At 44.6% G+C, this 16,805-nt stretch overlaps 2 long non-coding RNA genes across 3 annotated transcripts in view; both read left to right on the top strand.

The window, feature by feature from the left end:
• The first annotated feature begins 1,997 nt into the window (after positions 1 to 1,997).
• On the top strand, positions 1,998 to 4,719 carry LOC127463303 (uncharacterized). The gene is made up of 3 exons (XR_007900772.1): positions 1,998 to 2,325; positions 3,315 to 3,522; positions 4,218 to 4,719. It is a non-coding gene; the product is annotated as an uncharacterized LOC127463303 (long non-coding RNA).
• Positions 4,720 to 5,060: 341 nt separating this feature from the next.
• Positions 5,061 to 16,805, top strand: part of LOC127463299 (uncharacterized) — a 136,251-nt gene continuing 124,506 nt past the window's right edge. For both annotated transcript variants that reach the window (XR_007900766.1, XR_007900767.1), the window contains exons 1-6: positions 5,061 to 5,308; positions 5,465 to 5,555; positions 6,959 to 7,074; positions 7,792 to 7,861; positions 9,071 to 9,228; positions 11,476 to 11,603. This is a non-coding gene — a long non-coding RNA (uncharacterized LOC127463299). The remainder of the gene's footprint in view (positions 5,309 to 5,464; positions 5,556 to 6,958; positions 7,075 to 7,791; positions 7,862 to 9,070; positions 9,229 to 11,475; positions 11,604 to 16,805) is intronic.

The following is a 16,805-nucleotide window of genomic DNA, read 5'->3' as shown; positions in this document are numbered from 1 at the left end:
TCAGTGGAGCTTTACTAATCTGCACCAGCAAAACATCTACTTTGCCACCCTTACCCTGACAACCCTCCCCTTGAGCTTCCCACTATTACAGCAGCGATGAGCTGTGGAATAGACCAAACCACTGTGCTGCTGAGGGCAAGGAGGAAAGGGCAGTTTTAGCCTGTCAGATGAGGGCAGTGCTGTCAGGGTGGGAGCAGCTCAGAGTTTGGCAGTAGTTGAGCCCACTTATGCTTTGTAGACACTTCTAAATATTCGGGAAATCTTCAAGTGATGTTTTGTTTTCCAAAGCTATCTGGTGGCCTGAATGTCCCTACCCAACAATTAAACCAATAAATTCAGAGGCCAGTCTTTAAAGTTCAGAGCTGCAGATGCTGCCACTGGTGCATTATTCATGGGTTTGGTTTTTCCCTTTGATATCTCTCTATGGTGTGATCTGTATAGCAGAAAAGAGCCCACATCTGTCTGTTTACACCACCCTGGAAATTCCTGTGGGCAACCAAAAAAGTCGACCACAAATAACTGCTGGGCTACCAACAAACATAGTATCTGGAGTGCCTCCACCCACCTGCCATTGGGCAGATTCCTAAATCTCATTGGAAATGGGAAAAATCAGATCAGGGTGGGAGGGATAAGTAGAGAGAGGGATGGGGGGAAGGACTAGTTTGAAAGACTAACCCAAAATTAGCAGAACTGCTATAGGATTGTTTTGTTTGTTTTTTTTAAAGTAGAATAAGTCACGTGTGGGCCCTGAGCTGAGCGTCACATCATGGCACATGACTCGTTGTGGGGTTGGGGTGAACCCTTTAGAGTGGACAGGTTCTTCTGAGCTGTGTCTTGTTGAAAGGTGGACAGGAAACATCCTTTAAACCATCTGGAAAATTCATGAACAATTCTCCAGTGGGCTGCTGGGAGAGGCTGTATATTCTGGGTTTACCCAAGCCAGTGGGACCTCTGGTCATTCTTGCTTTAAGTGCAGGATCTCTTTATGTTATTGTGGGTCTTGGAGAGAGTTACAATTTCCATTGGTTTGGAAAGCTGCTCAGTGCTTCCAGTGATGAATTCCTAACCTAGACCTTCACTCACACAGGTATTACTTTTCATATCTGTATACCTGAACTACAGGGCTTGGATAACATTCTCATTATTAATGGAAGTAGTTATGGGCTTAAAAGCAGGCACCCACCAAGCTGGATCTCATCCTATGGCCCTTGCATCCTTGAGAGGTATGGGAATTATTCTGATTTATTAAGCTGATCCTACACTGTGCTGCTTGATTTGCAGTGTTCAGTGAGCTTTGGCTGTTATTTGCCTCTCACTAGTATTCAATCACTGGCTGTTTAACTTGATACGTGATTAAAGAAATAAAGCCAAGGTGCAGATGGTACAAAGATTTCATTGTCCATTAATATTTTTTCAGTCAGATGTTGCATCTATTTTTGAGCCTTTAATTCTTGGTGAGGTAATTTCTTCCTGGTGCAGATCATCTCATGTGCTGGACTGTACCACACCGATGTTGACTTGTCCACTTGGAAGTCTGTTGCTCTTAGAGCTTTTATTTCCTGAATCTGGGGAACAGTTTTCCCCCTTCTAATTGTGTTCAATTTTCTGAGAAATACTTTTTTTTTTTTTTTAATAATTTTGAAAAGTGGCATGTCATAATCATTTTCTATGAGGAGACATTGACACTTGCTAGGATGCTGTGGCCAGGTGGCCACACTGTTCACATCCTGGACTCTTTGAAAATGAAAAACAAAAAATGTGAACGCTTTTTTTTTTTAATGTAAAGGTTTTTTTTCATCTTTCTCTTAAACCAGAAACTTGGAAATTTGATTTTTTTTTTTGTTTTGTTTAGCTTTTAACTACTAAACCCTTTATTTAGCCAGCTGAAAGTGTAACCAGATTTGGGGTTGGGGGGCCTTTTTGGCTATTCCCGACTCTCTCCCTTGTCCTGTTGCGGCAGATGGCCGCAGTTCCTCCGTTCCGTGCTAATCCGAGGTGGTGCTGGGGTCTCTGGCAGGTTCCCAATGCAGGTCTCAGATGACTTGAGTCCTTCCTGTGGGTCCCTGGGCAGGCTGTTGAGCAATGGCATTCTCTGGTGGCAGTCACCTGTGCAGTGAGCAAACGGAGCCCGCCGATGTCCTGCACCGGGAACGCATGGCTGGCCTCGCTGTGTCAACAACCCCGCACGTCCGCAGGGGCACAAATGCCAGCAGGGTTCTCCAACTGCACTGACTGATAAACCGGGTGCTTTATTACTTGTTTCTACCTTGAGTGGCGAGATTAAACTGAATTTAAAAGACTAGCATAAGAGGAGAAGGCAGACAGGTAAGCACAGAGTGATTGTTTGTGTGTTCATTGTAAATGTGTTCATTTTGAGGCTGGGGGCTGGAAAGGGAGACCAGCAGAGGACAGTGAATTGCATTTAGATCTTTTCTTTTCCCACTGACTAAGGGAAGGTTGCTCATGAAGATAACTTTCTCATCAATAACTTTGGCCAGCCTGTGACATACGTTACTGATCCTTCTCAGATCTGCGTGCCCAAGCAGAGTGTTTGTGCAATGAGATGTTGAGTAACACTCTCCTGAAAACTGGGAGATCTTTGATTATGCAGTGTACTGTGAAGTCAGTAGTGTAATGAGTCTTTTTTTTAATTTTTTTCCCCTCCCTTTTCAAAACACGTGGATAAATGTTTTGTAAAGCTCTGAAAGCTCCTTGTCACTCTAGGCCCTTGTAAATAGAGACTCTCTTTCTCACAGGCTCCCTTCAGGCCCTGGAAGGCCACAATTCAGTCACCCCAAAGCTTCTCTTTCCAGGCTGAACAATCCCAACTGTCCCAGCCTTTCCTCCCAGCAGAGCTGCTCCATCCCTCTGATCATCTTGGTGCCTCCTCTGGACTGGCTCCAACATCTCCATGTCCTTGCTGTGCTGTTCCCCAGGGCTGGAGCAGCTCTGCAGGGGGGTCTCACCTGAGGGGCAGAGGGGCAGAATCCCCTCCCTGCCCTGCTGCCCACACTGGGGGATCAACCCAGCACATGGGGGGTTTCTAGGATGGGGCATGTCCAGACTGTCACCCACCAGCCCCCCAAAATCCTTCTCAGGGCTGCTTTGGATAAGACTATCCTGAGATAAATTTAATGGCCACCGGGTGGGTTGGGACCTCCGAGAGGGAGAAGCCCAGCATTCCTGCCTGGATCCCACGAGGGTGGAGTGGCAGCACTGGCTGCTGGGAACAGAGCGCAGATCCCAGTGTGCTTTTCAGGGTTTCCCAGTTTTATTCAGTGTGGATGAATGACCACCCTTTGCTTTGTCATCAGGGAATATTTATGACCGTCGGAGCAGGGCTGGGTTCCTGGAGACGGGATAACACGTGGCTTTGTGCTGCCAGACAGAGAGTTCCTTTCGGTGGTCACACCAATGTTTGTTCATACTCCCACGGACACCACAACTTTTTTGGATAAGGAAGAAGATGATGGAACACAGATGAGGGAAAGAAATGGCCTCAGAGAACTTGGATACGTGGGGGTATTTTTACCCTTTGGGGTTTTTTCTTCCTGAATTTCAATGAGTGACTTATTGGAAACTTCTTTGGGTTTGAAGTGCTTTTTTTTTCTTGTTCCACACACACAAAACTGTTTTGGGTTGTTTTGTTTGTCTTCATTTATAATGCAGCTGAGATAGGGTGACTTGATATTTTTAAAATAGAAAACTGATGCCTTCCGAGGGAATGGGGGGAAGAGAGGAGGATTTTACTAGCTGGAAGCATGGGTCATGCCAAGGACAGCTTGTTGCTGTGAAGGGTGTGCTGGAGATGGGGGGGAGGATTATGTGGAAGCTGGTACGGAGAGAAGAGCAGTGCTCTTTCTCCTTGAGTGCCAAATCCACTGATAGTTCTCTTCCTCCACCACAGTCACATATCTCCTTTTATTTATTACCCTTATTTTTACCTCTTTCTTTTAAGGCAAATTCTAGATTAAACTTTTCCAACCCATGACATTAGTGACTGTCAGGCACTGAATGCCAAGCAGATGCCTTCTGTTTCCCTCACTGCTGTCCTGCTATCTGTCATTCCATAAAAACAAACCTAAAAGAGAAAAATATCCTGTCTTATTGGTGAGGTAATAAAGTGAATGGCATTATAAATTCCATGCTGTGAATTGCTGAGTTGGAGAACCCTCACAGAAAATGCTCAGCATCTTGTCCCTTCTTGTTTTGATCAGTACTGGAACCTGTGAGGCACTGGGAGCTTAGGAGCATCTTTTGGAGCCTGCTACAGACTGGAGGCTGCCCAGCACACCCTGGAGTAACAGCAAGTTGTCAGAGAAAGAAGTTGTCAGTGGGTTGTCCAGCGTGTTGTGGAGCAGGAGGACGATTTGCCAATGACTGAGTGTCTTCCAGGGATTCAATGGTCAGGGTGAGTCTCCACACAAGGCCTGTTGCTTCCTCCTTGTGCCTGTTGGGAAAAGCACGGTGCTGTTTTCCGTGTTGTGCAGTTCAGGTCATGAACAGCATGAGGAAGGTATTCCTTTCAGAACCATCACCCCTGGGAGAACGTCACAGTTGGAAAAGAATATTTCCTCAGCATTTCTATGTCTATAATAAAAAGAATGTGCAAATGTTAATATTGACAAGTGATCACTGTAGAGTCTCTTCGATGGTAATACTCTTTTCCTTCTCTGCTGTCATGGCCATTCCACAGCTCCCTGAGTTTTCTATGGGAACTATTCCGACTGGAGACAGGGAATAGAAATTAATGAAATAAATTCTGTTCTAAGATTACTGAATCTTAGAGATTCAGTAATGGTGCTGGTGGGGTTCAAACACAAATTTTTGCTGGCTCCTGCTGGGGGACTGAGAGAGAAGAAGGTGGCATAGATTTTACATATCCATTATCACCTAATTTTGATTTTGTTGTTCCAAAAAAAGTTGAGATTTCACATCTTTTGAGAAGTTTAGCAAAGGTACACTTTGTGCACAGGCACTTCAAACATCAGCAGATGCTGAGAGCACCAGGCAATAATGTTGGACAGGGCACTATTACAGTCATTCTTTCTACCACTTCCTCTCAAACTGATGTAAACAGTCCTTTCCCTTGGGAAAGGGAGAGCGCTGAGCTCGAGTGATCAATATGTGGTTTTGCTGTGGTTACTCGGGAAACTTCATCCCTGAAATCTTTTTTAATCACAAGTTTTCTGGCAGCATTTGACAGGATCCAGCTTTTCACTTCTGATCTACTGTAAGTTATGGAATCTGGCTAATAGGAAGAAATCTGGATGAGCTGGTTTATGGAACAATAAACACAGGTATGCGTGTTTGTGAAAATTAAGACATTTTTAAAAGATAAATAACGACTGTTTTTAAAATAGTGATTAATTTTAGATTTTTAGATGTGCTATAGACTTCCATATTCATTTATTGCTCTATACAAACATTTTTCATGTTTTGCTTTTTCCCTCAGCAGTTTTAGCAGATGTATGGAGGCTGGATTTGATGGCTTCTGGCACATCAGGCTCTCACTCAGGAAGCCCCTGAGCGAGGCAGCGCCGTGTGAACACGAGGTGCAGCAGCTGTTTCAGGGTGATCAGTGCCAGGACACACTGGTGTGCAGTTCCTGGGCTGTACTTGTGCTGTGTGCTCTGCAGCTGCAGACACATCACGGGGGAGGCTGTGGAGGGCACACGCCTGGGGTTTATTTCCCCCGACACAGGAACAGGAGCAGTAACAGCGGCTGCCTTTGCCTGCATCCCTCCCATACAGGCTTTCATTTTCCATGTTCTCAGCTATCCCAAATTAAAGGTGAAAGCTCTGGGGTTTTTTTCCTTGGAACTGAAGTCCTGCTAAGATCTATTTGCAGAGGTCCCCCCGGGAGCCCCCGCAGCTCGTTCCTGCGGTGGGGGTTGCTGCGTGCCAGGTGAGTGTGGGCTCCCAGACCACCCTGGGAAGGGCTCCTGAACCACAGGTACCTTCCAGACACCACTGCCCAGGTGAGACTTCCCCGCCACGCTGCCAGATTTGCAGGCTTGGCAGGCAGATGGCGAGGCATGTCGTGTTCAGGGGAGGTGGGGAGGTCTGTGGGGTTGTGTTCATGGGACTGGGAGGGGGCTCTCAGTGCTGGGAGCGTGGTGGGAGGTGCTCCTGGGCCTCCATCCACGTCTGAGGGGGGGTTAGGGCTGGTGAGACCGAACATGGGGCTTGTTGGAGGTAAGAGCTGGTGTTTTCTAATGGTATTGAGAGCAATTTTAATGGTGAGTGCAAACACTGTATACAGGTACAAAATAATAACACCAGTTGGAAGGCACAATAGCCTTGTGGTTCCCACAATGGATAGAGATCAGGAGTTCTTGAATCAGTTTTTGGCTTTGCCCCAGGCTTCCTGTATTACTTTTCAGGCAGTCACTTAATCTTTGCATCCACCGTCTGTGAAACAGCCAGGCTTGGAACAGTTAGGCTTTGGAAGCATGTGTCTAATTCAGCTGTTATTATGGAAGTTAAATATTAAGGACCTGTTACATTATCATAGGATAAAACCACACCACATCTATTTTCACTGTGAACTTTGTTCTTTTGCTGTTACATTGTTTTCCAGGAAAAACAACATTTTCACTGCATAAAAATAAGCAGAAATTCACGATGCATGACATGAGAGCTGTATTTGTGGACTTCATGTCTGACACTAAAATACGAGGCTCATGTTAAATGCCCCTGGGAAGACTTCAGAGCTGATTGTTCAATAAAATGAAGCACAGGTCTGGGCATTCATTGAAAGTAAACAAATGATAAAAGACTTTGTAGAGATCAGCTCCCCAAAGCTGTTTGGAAAGTTCCATAGCCTGTGTCTAACTCCTCATTCCCTTGTTGACAGGGATGCTGCTCTGAGCCCGTTGTTCAAATTTCCACCAATATTCTGTGTCAGAGAAGGAAATAACTTAGATAAGATCAATTTTCAAACATGTTTCTTCAGGAAGGAACTAAAGAGCACTCCTGAAAACTACCTCCTGGAATGTAAAAATTCTGATCTTCGGGAAAGTAAAGGAACTGCTGTGTGAGATGAAAAATGTCAATATATTTGGAGGACAGGTGAGTTTGTTTGCCAAACTTGACTCATTTGCAGACTCCAAGTGTGTCTTTATCTGTGCCCGGTGAGTTTGTGAGGAGGTGCCCCCAGCTGTGGGCAGCACTGGTGAATGTCACCGTGACTGACACTCCTCACAGGGTGGAACGTGGGAGCTCCCTGGGACGCCTGGCAATTTGTCCGTGTGGGGGGAGGATGACAGAGACTTCTGAAAAGGATGGGTTTAACTCTGTTTGTCAGTGTTCACTGATGCTGTGGGGAGTGGTAATTAGCTAGCTGAAGTGTGCAGGGGTACATCTCCCCTGCGGGTGCTCTGCAGCACAGTCCCACACACCCAAAGGAGCAGTGATGCCATGGGGCCGTACACGTGCCCTGCAAAACCAGCAGTTCCCTGAGCACACCCTGTGAGTGTCCTTGTTCTAACTGTGGAGAAATTTCACACATAAAGGCAGCTTCTGAGGGGTGGAACCCTGAGAGCCATGTCTCACCCCTCCCCAGCCCTAAGAAAGCAGCACGGGTGTAATAATGGCCCATAGGCTTTTACAGAATTCCAAATACTTCACCTGTGTTGTGTCTACTTTGTCACGTGCACTGATGTGTCATCCCTGAAATATCCTGCCTCAACTATGTCAGCTTGCACTCTGGAATTTTCTGGGGTGAAACACTTGTTAGGAAAAGGCATCACCTTTTTTTCTCCACTGAGTATTTAATATGCTCCACAGACTATTTCAGACTGGTGGTGAACAACTCCAAAGTCATGTTTTGGTGAACTTCTGCTCCAAGACCTATAAGGTAGTACTCTTTCCAAGAACTCCAGTAAGCGTGCCTAGAACCTCCAAATCAGGGAAGTATTCAGTTGGAAAATCACTCACCTTTACTGGAAAAATCATAATTCATGTTTTTTGGATGACCTTTTATAAGTTACAAGCCTCAAAACCAGAGAGCCCCTGCAGCTGCTGAAAGAACTGCACATCTGCCTGGTTGGGCTCTCGGATTGTTTGGCACAGCTCAGGCAACACAGAGCTGTGCTCCAAGGCATCTCTGTGCCCCTGCCCTGTCTGCTGGAACACATGGGCTTGGTGATGTCTTAAACCTACCCTGAATTACTTGTGTGCCTTGCTGCAGTAGCATCTTCCACAACATCTGCTGGGCTCCTTCTGCGAGCAGAGGTGGTATCTGGTGTCCCTGGGGTTGATCAGCAGACCTGGCTGATGCCTGGATCACTCTGTGAGCTCTAAAATGCTTGGGATGCTTTTGCTTCCTTTCAGTGAAATTGTCAGGAAGGAGGCACTGCTAAAAAGGAGGCGTAATTGAAATTTAAAGCTTTGGCTGGAGGTCTGCTACACTGCAGGGCTTCATGCACAGTGGCAGACCTTCAGCCACACAGAGCCCTGTACCAAGGGGCACTGAGGTCCCTCCGGCAGGAATCCCATTGCCAGGAGCAGTTTGACTTGTGCAGGAACCTCACAGAGGAGTGGCAGAAGTCACCTCTTGGAAGGGCCAACTGGACTTTCTGTGAGAGTAGTGTAGCACACTGTGGAAGTATGTGTTATAATGGACCATGTGTGACCTAAAAGATCCTTTCTACCCATTTTCTGTGATGCATGTACCGAACCATAAATACCCCATGACACTAAATCCACACTACCAGGCAAAAGGCTACATTTGAAATTGCTTATTTGATGATCAAACAACTTCTGTGCCTGATAGTGTCCCTGACAGTGAAAGGCAACAGAATAACTTAATTAAAAAGCTAAAACAAAGCACTAATAATACATGTTATCTCACCAAAACCACAGTCATCTCCCCTGCAGCTGTAGGATTTGCCAAAAAAATAAAAAACCATAGAATAATGGATTAGAAATGCTTTCCAGGCTTCCAGCTTTAGGCAATGCATTACCAAAATATGATTCTTAATAGGAATATTGTGAGGAGCATCATCATTTAGGAACCGTGCCAGCAGGCACTGGATTAATCTTTTTTTTGTTGTTATCAATGCAGGCTGGCAGTACTTCTCTCCAGATGTACCATTTGGCACATTAAACAGTTCTTTTCTTAGAAGGGAAACCTATGGTTTTGCCATGTAATGCAAAACACCAATGGAATCACTACATAAGCAAAATGCCAGTAATGGTACAGTGGTCCAGCCACAAACATTGGTATGTTAATTTTGTTTTATTTTTCCCAGTGTGTCATCTGTAGTGCTGTATTTTGTACCAGGACTATGGCTGGGCAATTTAGTATCAGATTTTAAAGTGTGTTTTCAGTGAGAGGTTTAAACTAGGAAACTAATGGTTGGGGTTTTTTTCCTACTTAATATGAATCTAGCTATCATTTTAGATTGATTTTAGAGACGAGGCCAAATTTCCCCCTCAATTATAGCTGTTCTACCTTCCAGCTGTATGCATGCACTTTTGGTAATGGTATTCAAATACACTGGCAAGCAAGTGGGCTGTGGCTTATACTTGCCATTGCTTCCTAAGTTAACTAGACCTTCAATTAAAATTCTGATTTATTAGTAAGAAGGTTAATATAATTATAGCATATTTGGTTTGTATATGGAAGGCAGCGACTGGCCTTCTGTGCTGTCTTAGTTCTCTCATGGATCATCACCAGTCCTTGCAGAGGCAGCTGTATTAGCTCTTATGTGGCATTTGTTGTATTCCAAATTACTTTCTGAATTTGTTCTATCCTATTGACATTGTATGGAAAGGAAAAAAGTTGCAAAACTACTTGTTTTCAGTCCCTCTGTGTTTCTGGGAGCAGCAGAAGTTGGGAGGGGTGACATAAGGAGGGGTTTTCTCTGTGTCCCTCTGGGTTTGCATGCTAAAGCAGAACATGAGTTGTTCCTTTTTACACTTGACTTTTCTAGATGAGGATGGGGTTTAACCTACCATTTCTTGTGTAGACCTTGTTCAGGGCATCCAAGGTGTTTGGCCTAAGCTGGCCCGCTTTTAGACACTTCTTTTGTGAGTTGGCTTTTGTTTTCTCACCCCTCCTACGTCAAGGTATCACAGAGCATGTTCCTCTTTCCTGCCACTATTGCCCTGCTGTAACAGGTCTGATGCCATGAGCCTTGTTTCTGGTTTAGAAGGCACTTGTGGCCCTGCTCTCTCATCAACTAGCCCAAACCACAGTGGGTGCTAGGCTGCATTCCAAGGAGTGAGTGCATGCCCTGCACTCCTTGGGGCAGTCCTGCTTCTTACCACGTTAGATCTGAGGGCTGGTCATTGGGAAGCGTCTCCAGATGGTCAGTTAGAGAGTCAGGATGGTAAGAAATGCTTTTTCACCTTGCACAAATGGTGACATTAGTGTAATTTGCTTGTCTGGTGAAGGACAGCAAAGAAGGAAGGACATGCCTCACTTCACTGTGCCACTATACACTGACTATTGATGTGTATTACAGAGTTTGTTCCCACTGACAGGCCTACCCTTTCCCATCTGAAGGTTTTTGAAGGATATCTGCACTTCATGTGTAACATTTTATTTCCCACTCCCTGTATGAAAAGGTGCAGCACTTCCTATGGGATGAACAGCAGGAGAACTGCCTTCCTCCTGGCTCTGGGGCCAAGGGAGAAAAAGGAGCTTGGCTGGGCAAGGAACACATTTTTCCTTAGCTGGGCTGCTCTTTGCACCAGGGACAGGCTGTCACCTTGGGGAGAGAGCTGTGACACACTGCCCAGCCTGGCTGCCCAGCCCCACTCCTGGCTTGGGTCCCCTGGGATTTTTCTGTTTGTTGTAACAAATAGCCTGTAATTCAAGCTCTCTGTAGGTGGGGTCAGATTCTGCTCCATAGTTTCGGTAGATAGCAGGTTTCTTTCTACTTAATATGACAGGTGTTTAGTTTTTAGCTGACTCCTGCCATTCACCAGAAGTCTCACCTTTCCTCCTCCCAAGTTAAACATGTCAGTTCTGGCTTTTGCCTGTCCACACAGTGAGAAAATGACAATTTCTGATTACCCCCTCCCCTCTAAAAAGCAGTGGAAGATGAATAGTTTAAAAAAAAAAAAAAAGAAGGTGATTTCTCTCCAAGATTCTGCCTAAATTGGGTGGTGTGGCCTTTCCAGTTTGATTAACTCAGTAATTAAAAATGACCAGGTGAGGCAGGGCAGTCACTTTCTTCTGGTTTGGTTTCTTCTGTCCCATGAAAGCTAGGAAATAATGCAAGGAAGGCACTTAGTTGTGAGAACACTTTCCCTCTCCTGTTGGTTCAGTTCCTAAAATCTAATCATGTTTTAAACCCCCAAGAAGAGGAACAAGCAAAGTGTCATTATTTCCCTTCTGGAGGATTTCTGCAAGGAAGCTGATCCTCACTCCCGGTCCACCACAGAGTAAAAAGGACAGTGCTAATTCTGTGCCCTGTTTTCCTTTTTCTGTTCTAATTGTGTCTTTTCTCTCTGAAGCAGAAGAGTTGGGGCAGAACATGGCTGTGAGTGTTTGCAGCTGCCCTTGGAGCTGGAGTGGAGGGAGTCCCCCCTGTGCTGCCCAGAGCTCGGCCGTGCTGGTGGAGCGTCAGCACAAAGGGATGTGCAAGGTAAACTGCTTTTAAAAAGTCACTGGCTGGGCCTTTCAAATCATGTTTAGGGTTCTCTCACTCCCATTTGCATTGCAGAAAGTGATCCCCTCCTATCTGTAGGGTGCCTGGGGTGTGGGGTCTGAGATTACTGTGGGACTCTTTCTTCTGTAAGGCAAATCTGTTAAATACAGTGAAAGTGTGAAGTGGGGTGTGAATGTGACTCACAGCCCTGGCACTGCTTTACTCACCAGACTGCTATGAGCAAGTGTCCACCAAAGAAACGTGGATTGGGCAATCAGCCTGTGTAAGATGGCACACCAGCTACTCTGCATGTTTGCTGTATTTTCATAAGACTTGGGTAACTGAACTTCACATACTCTCCATTCCAAAGTTCATTCCATTTCTTAGTACTTTTCAGCTAGAGGTGAATTTTCACACCTGGCTGTCATCCAAATTGCATGCTGAAGGCATTTTTGAGGAAACTTGAAGTTTTAGAGTGTTAATAAAGTGTTGCCTGCTAAAATAAAGCCAGATTGGTTCAACATTAATGTTAAAGAGTATGTAAATAGTAAAGGCTGAAATGTCAAAACAAATATAGATAATTTAAAAATATCACTCTGTGCTCAAGGTTTGTTGGTGACATTTCAAGAGCTATTTTGTAATTTTTCTATTAAAAATTATACACTGCCATATGCTGAATATGTCAAGTTTCCCTTCTACTGCTGCTGTTTGTGTGTCAGAGGATTCTTCTGTAGTCATACAGAATCACATATTATGTCCTTGTCCTTCAAGATCTTCCTTGAGCCTGCACCTCAGGAATGCCTACAAAGAGTTTTGTGTGCAGCTTGTTGCAGGTACCTCTACAAGGCTGTTCTCCTTTGTCCCTGTGTCCCTTTTGGCTTTTTACTTGTCTGCCTGAGTCTCTGTCTTCTCTCTTGACCTCTTTATATGGAAGTTCTCTGAGGCAAGAAGCAAATTGCCTCTCTAGGTGCATACAGCACCCTTGCCCATAATGAGTGCTCCCTCTATACATCCTACAGCGGATGGGATTTCCTGGGAAGAGTGAGTCCTTTCCTTAGGAGAGGAGTTAGGCTGGTCTTTTATAAGATCTATCTTCTAGCTTAGTTATTTCTTTGGTATGCTGTTAGAGCTTTGGCATCAAACAGTGCCCCCTTTACAAGAGATGGTGAGCTCCTTGGTGGGACACACTGCAGGCTTTTCCCTTTTCCTCACACCCTTCCACATGCTTTTGTCCAAAACCCTCCAGGCTGTTGGCACCGTGTGCAAAATGGGAATGTTGATGCTTTGTCCTTTGGGATCAGGAGAGGCCATTTCATGGAGACTTGCACAAAGATGGAAAGGAGAATGATTCTGGTGCTGATTCCTGACCCACCGAGATCCAGTGGGTACATGAAGATGTGTTAGGAAAGAAACTGGGTGTCAATAACACCAAGAGAACCCTGACCACTTTTTTCAAGATGTCTTGGAGAGCATGTAAAATTCAACTTCACACCAGTTTTAATTCACTTTCATACTGTTGGGCTCCACTTTAATGTCAAAAGCAGCCCTTGAGTGAGGTTGGATTTAATGTAAAGAATAGCATTATGTCATCAGAAAGGAAAGTGCTGCTTAACCACTAATATATTTAAAATCTTTTTCTGAGTAGATTTGTTGCTAATTATACTATATAAATTTAAGAGTGGAAATTTGGTTTCTCCATCATCATGGCTTGCATGTCTAATATTTCTCACTGGGCTGCAGCCTAAGTGCAGCTCTCCCTGGAAATTTCTTTTTAATCTAATCCCATTCTCTAGTTAAACATTTCAAATGAAATATACTGAGGAAGAAAAAGAGGACTACTTTGTTTGGAGTGCTCTATAGGCAGAAGATTGCCTGAGGACTTCCTTATGGACTGTACCTTATCTTGCTGTGTGTCCAGTAACTGATGGAGTTGGAGAGGTACCTCAAGCTCTGTTTGATTTTCTTTCTTTCCTTTTTTTTTTTTCCATCTCCAACTACACGGATTAGAGCTATAAAGATGTTGGTCTAAGTCATAAGAGTTTTGGAGACCGGAAATACTTGATTTCAGTAGTTGAATTTAAAGTTATCTGAAGGTAAATATCTCTTATCTGGACGGTGTGTAAATTGTGTATTCATCTGATTTCCTTTCCTTACTGGATATCATTTTCCCTTGGTGAGTGGTTCATTTGGCTTCCTGAGCAGAACTAGACAAACTCCTAAATCACTTCATGCTTTCAGTGAGCTGTGTCCCCTTTCTTTTCTATTTTCTTTAATCATTCTTTTCATGCTTCCGGAACAATTGAGCTGAAGGATTGCGAAACTTTTCGTATCCTGGTCTGTGTGCTTGTCCCAAACCTCATACCTTGAAACAGTGTGTTTGATATTCAGCTGCCATCACTGTAATATTGCATGCTTTGGGCTTTGGGATTTCTAACGTGACTGCAAACATTACCTTTCTAATGATACTTTGTGTTGGATTAAAGGGTGCAAACACTGTATTGTGAGTACTGGAGTTATGTGCCCTTACCAGTCTGGGGACCTGTAACCTACCTGGGAATTCCAAGTCAGGTTTCCTAAAGATAATACCTTGCTGCAACTCTCCACTAAATGGCTGCTGTCTTTTGCTAAATAGTTTGTGTAGAGCCCAAAGCTGACTAAATTCCAATGACAGCCTCACTTTTCAAAAAGGATGTGTGTGATGGGTACTACACTTGTTGTATGGGTGTTTTTGTGAGTACCACGTGTGGATATTTGTTCTAATAGCCAGTCATTATAGCAATAATTACCAGTAACATATCAGTTAATTCAGTGCTTTCCAGAGGACATTTCTGTGCTGAAAAATCGTTCTGAAAAAATGTCACCTTTCCTCCATACCATTATCACTCCATAACACAGCATTATCAGCAAATACCTGATAACATATCCCTATATGCTTGCTGTTGTGAAAGAATTAATATTTATACTTTTATTGCTGCAAACTTTGCCAGAGAGTGTCTCCGTTTGGGAGTAAGTCTTGGCATTGTTAACTATTTTGCTACCGTGGGTGCAAATCCTGCCTTTGACATCCCCTTGTTCTGCCTTATTGCAAACACACTGAGTAGGAGGCAGGGTCTGGCTCCCAGGATCTCTGTTCTCAGGGCTGCCAGGTAGGCAAAGTGAAACCCAGGGTGTCTCCAGCAGAATCCAGGCTGACTGTGCTCAGCTTGGCCACTGTGAGTTCTGTGTTGCTCAGCAAACTGGTGTGAGGAAGGATTGATGCACTAGTGTTGCTGGGGTGACTGTGTGCTGTATGGTCATACAATTAAAAATGTTTAAAAAACAGTGTATTCTCCCAGAAGCACTAACTGGATCTTCTTGCAGTCCCTGCCTGATCTCTGCATGTGCAAACCTACCAGTTCTGCACTCATCCCAGGAAACGCTGCATGGAGACACTTGTTTCCATCCCTGTTCTTGAGGCCCTTTCAGAGCTATTAAATTAAGAGGCTGGCATGTCCTCCTTTGAAATCCCAAATGGGGGATGGAAGAAGGAGGTGGAAGTTCAGTACCATCCTCATGCATCTCAAAGAATTTGAGAGCCAAAGGAATTCAGAGGGATTACAGCAGCAAAGGACAGTAAGTGCAGTCTCAAAATCAGGTGAAACTACCAGTGCTTTAAAGATCTCTCTTAAAACTCTGACTATGCTGATGTGTTGATTTACCAGCAGAGGAGCTGTGAAAAACCTCATTTTCCATGGCAGCCAAATGAAAAAATGGGGTCAACCCTCCAGTTCTGTGGCCTTTTGTGCTATTTTTTCTACATTATGTAAGGGATGGTCTCCACTGCTGGATGGCCTTCCTGAATAGGAATATTGATACACATCCCATGAGGTTGAGAGAGTGATTCACTCTTTGGTGGCATTTGTGCAGTCCCCCCTGCCAAAGCTGTGCGGCTGCTTTGTATTTCATTTTGAGAATACTGTTTCCTTGAAACCAGTGTTCAGGAATCCAGTGTGTAACTTGGAGAGGGGGAGGGTGTCCTCGATTTCATTAAAATCATATCCAGGACTTTAGTGGAGGAAAAGGCTTGGAGAAAGGGAAGAGGCCAGGGTGCTAGTAATGAAAACATTAGGTTCCTTGCAGAGCACCACTTTCCTTGCAAGGCAAACACCAAAAAGAGGAAGAAGCAATTCCTGGGTTTCTGATTTCTGTGGCCCTTTGAGCTGATTTGCAGCCGTGAGAAAGGTGCCAATATCTTTGTATTGTTTGGCAGGGAAAAGATTACCTTGTAACTCATCTTGTCTGGCTATGGCCTGGCACTGGATCATGACCAGGTTGATGGCAGCCTGACAGTTTTAAAAGAATATGTTGGCATTTTATGAAAAGGGAAGTTATTACACTTGAAAGGAAGTAAAAACAAAAACAGAAAACCTACGCTTGTCAGTTTTATGGCAGAGGCAGTAAAAATTCTGGCATGTTACTTCAGCCAATCCCTGCAACAAATTAGTGAACTAAATTGATTACAAAATCAAAGATGAATTTACATAAGCATTTGTGTTTTAGTTACCCTGCTCCTACAGTGTGTCAGACACTCAAAAGAGTCAACCCCATGCCCCTTACAGTTAAAATTAGTTTACAGCCTAAATTTAGATGTGTAGCAGCAAGAAGGGAGCATGGAAAGAAAAGAAGAGCATGGGAAGGGATGGGACCTCCTGGGTCACTGGCTCCAGTCTCTCCCAGTCTCAGGAAACCACATTGTCCTACCCTCTTTCAGGCTGTGTTATGGTCTTCTGACATACTGTTGGATGATACAAAAGATGGGGGTTAAATTTACAGATTTGTCCCAGCTCAGTATAGTTTTTCTCTGTCTCCGTTAACTGTGGGATTGGACCCACGCTGAGGCTTATCACAAGTTCCTGCTGGTGGCTGTGTTTTACAGCCAGGAGATGTGCCAGGGAGCTGGGAACTGTGCAGGCAAAGGCAGCAGCCTTAGTGAGCAGAGCATGAGCAATGAGGAGGATTTGGAGTCGCTCTTCCAGCAGCCAGGAGGAGCACGAAGTCAGAAAATAAGGTTTCCAAGCGTTATTTCTCTTTTTCTTCCCAAGCTGCTGTCAGAGGAGTGAAAGTGGGACACTTCACCCTGGGAATGCCTAACCTGCAGAGAGCCTAGGGTGAGCCAAGGAGGCTTGGTGCTGGGGACAGGGGGAACTGGTGCCCGAGGAG

This window comes from Manacus candei, unplaced genomic scaffold (assembly GCF_025592945.1).
Source record: "Manacus candei isolate 608988 ecotype Guabito, Panama unplaced genomic scaffold, ASM2559294v1 h1tg000153l, whole genome shotgun sequence".
Lineage (NCBI taxonomy): Eukaryota > Metazoa > Chordata > Aves > Passeriformes > Pipridae > Manacus > Manacus candei.
This window is presented reverse-complemented; position numbering and strand designations above follow the sequence as displayed.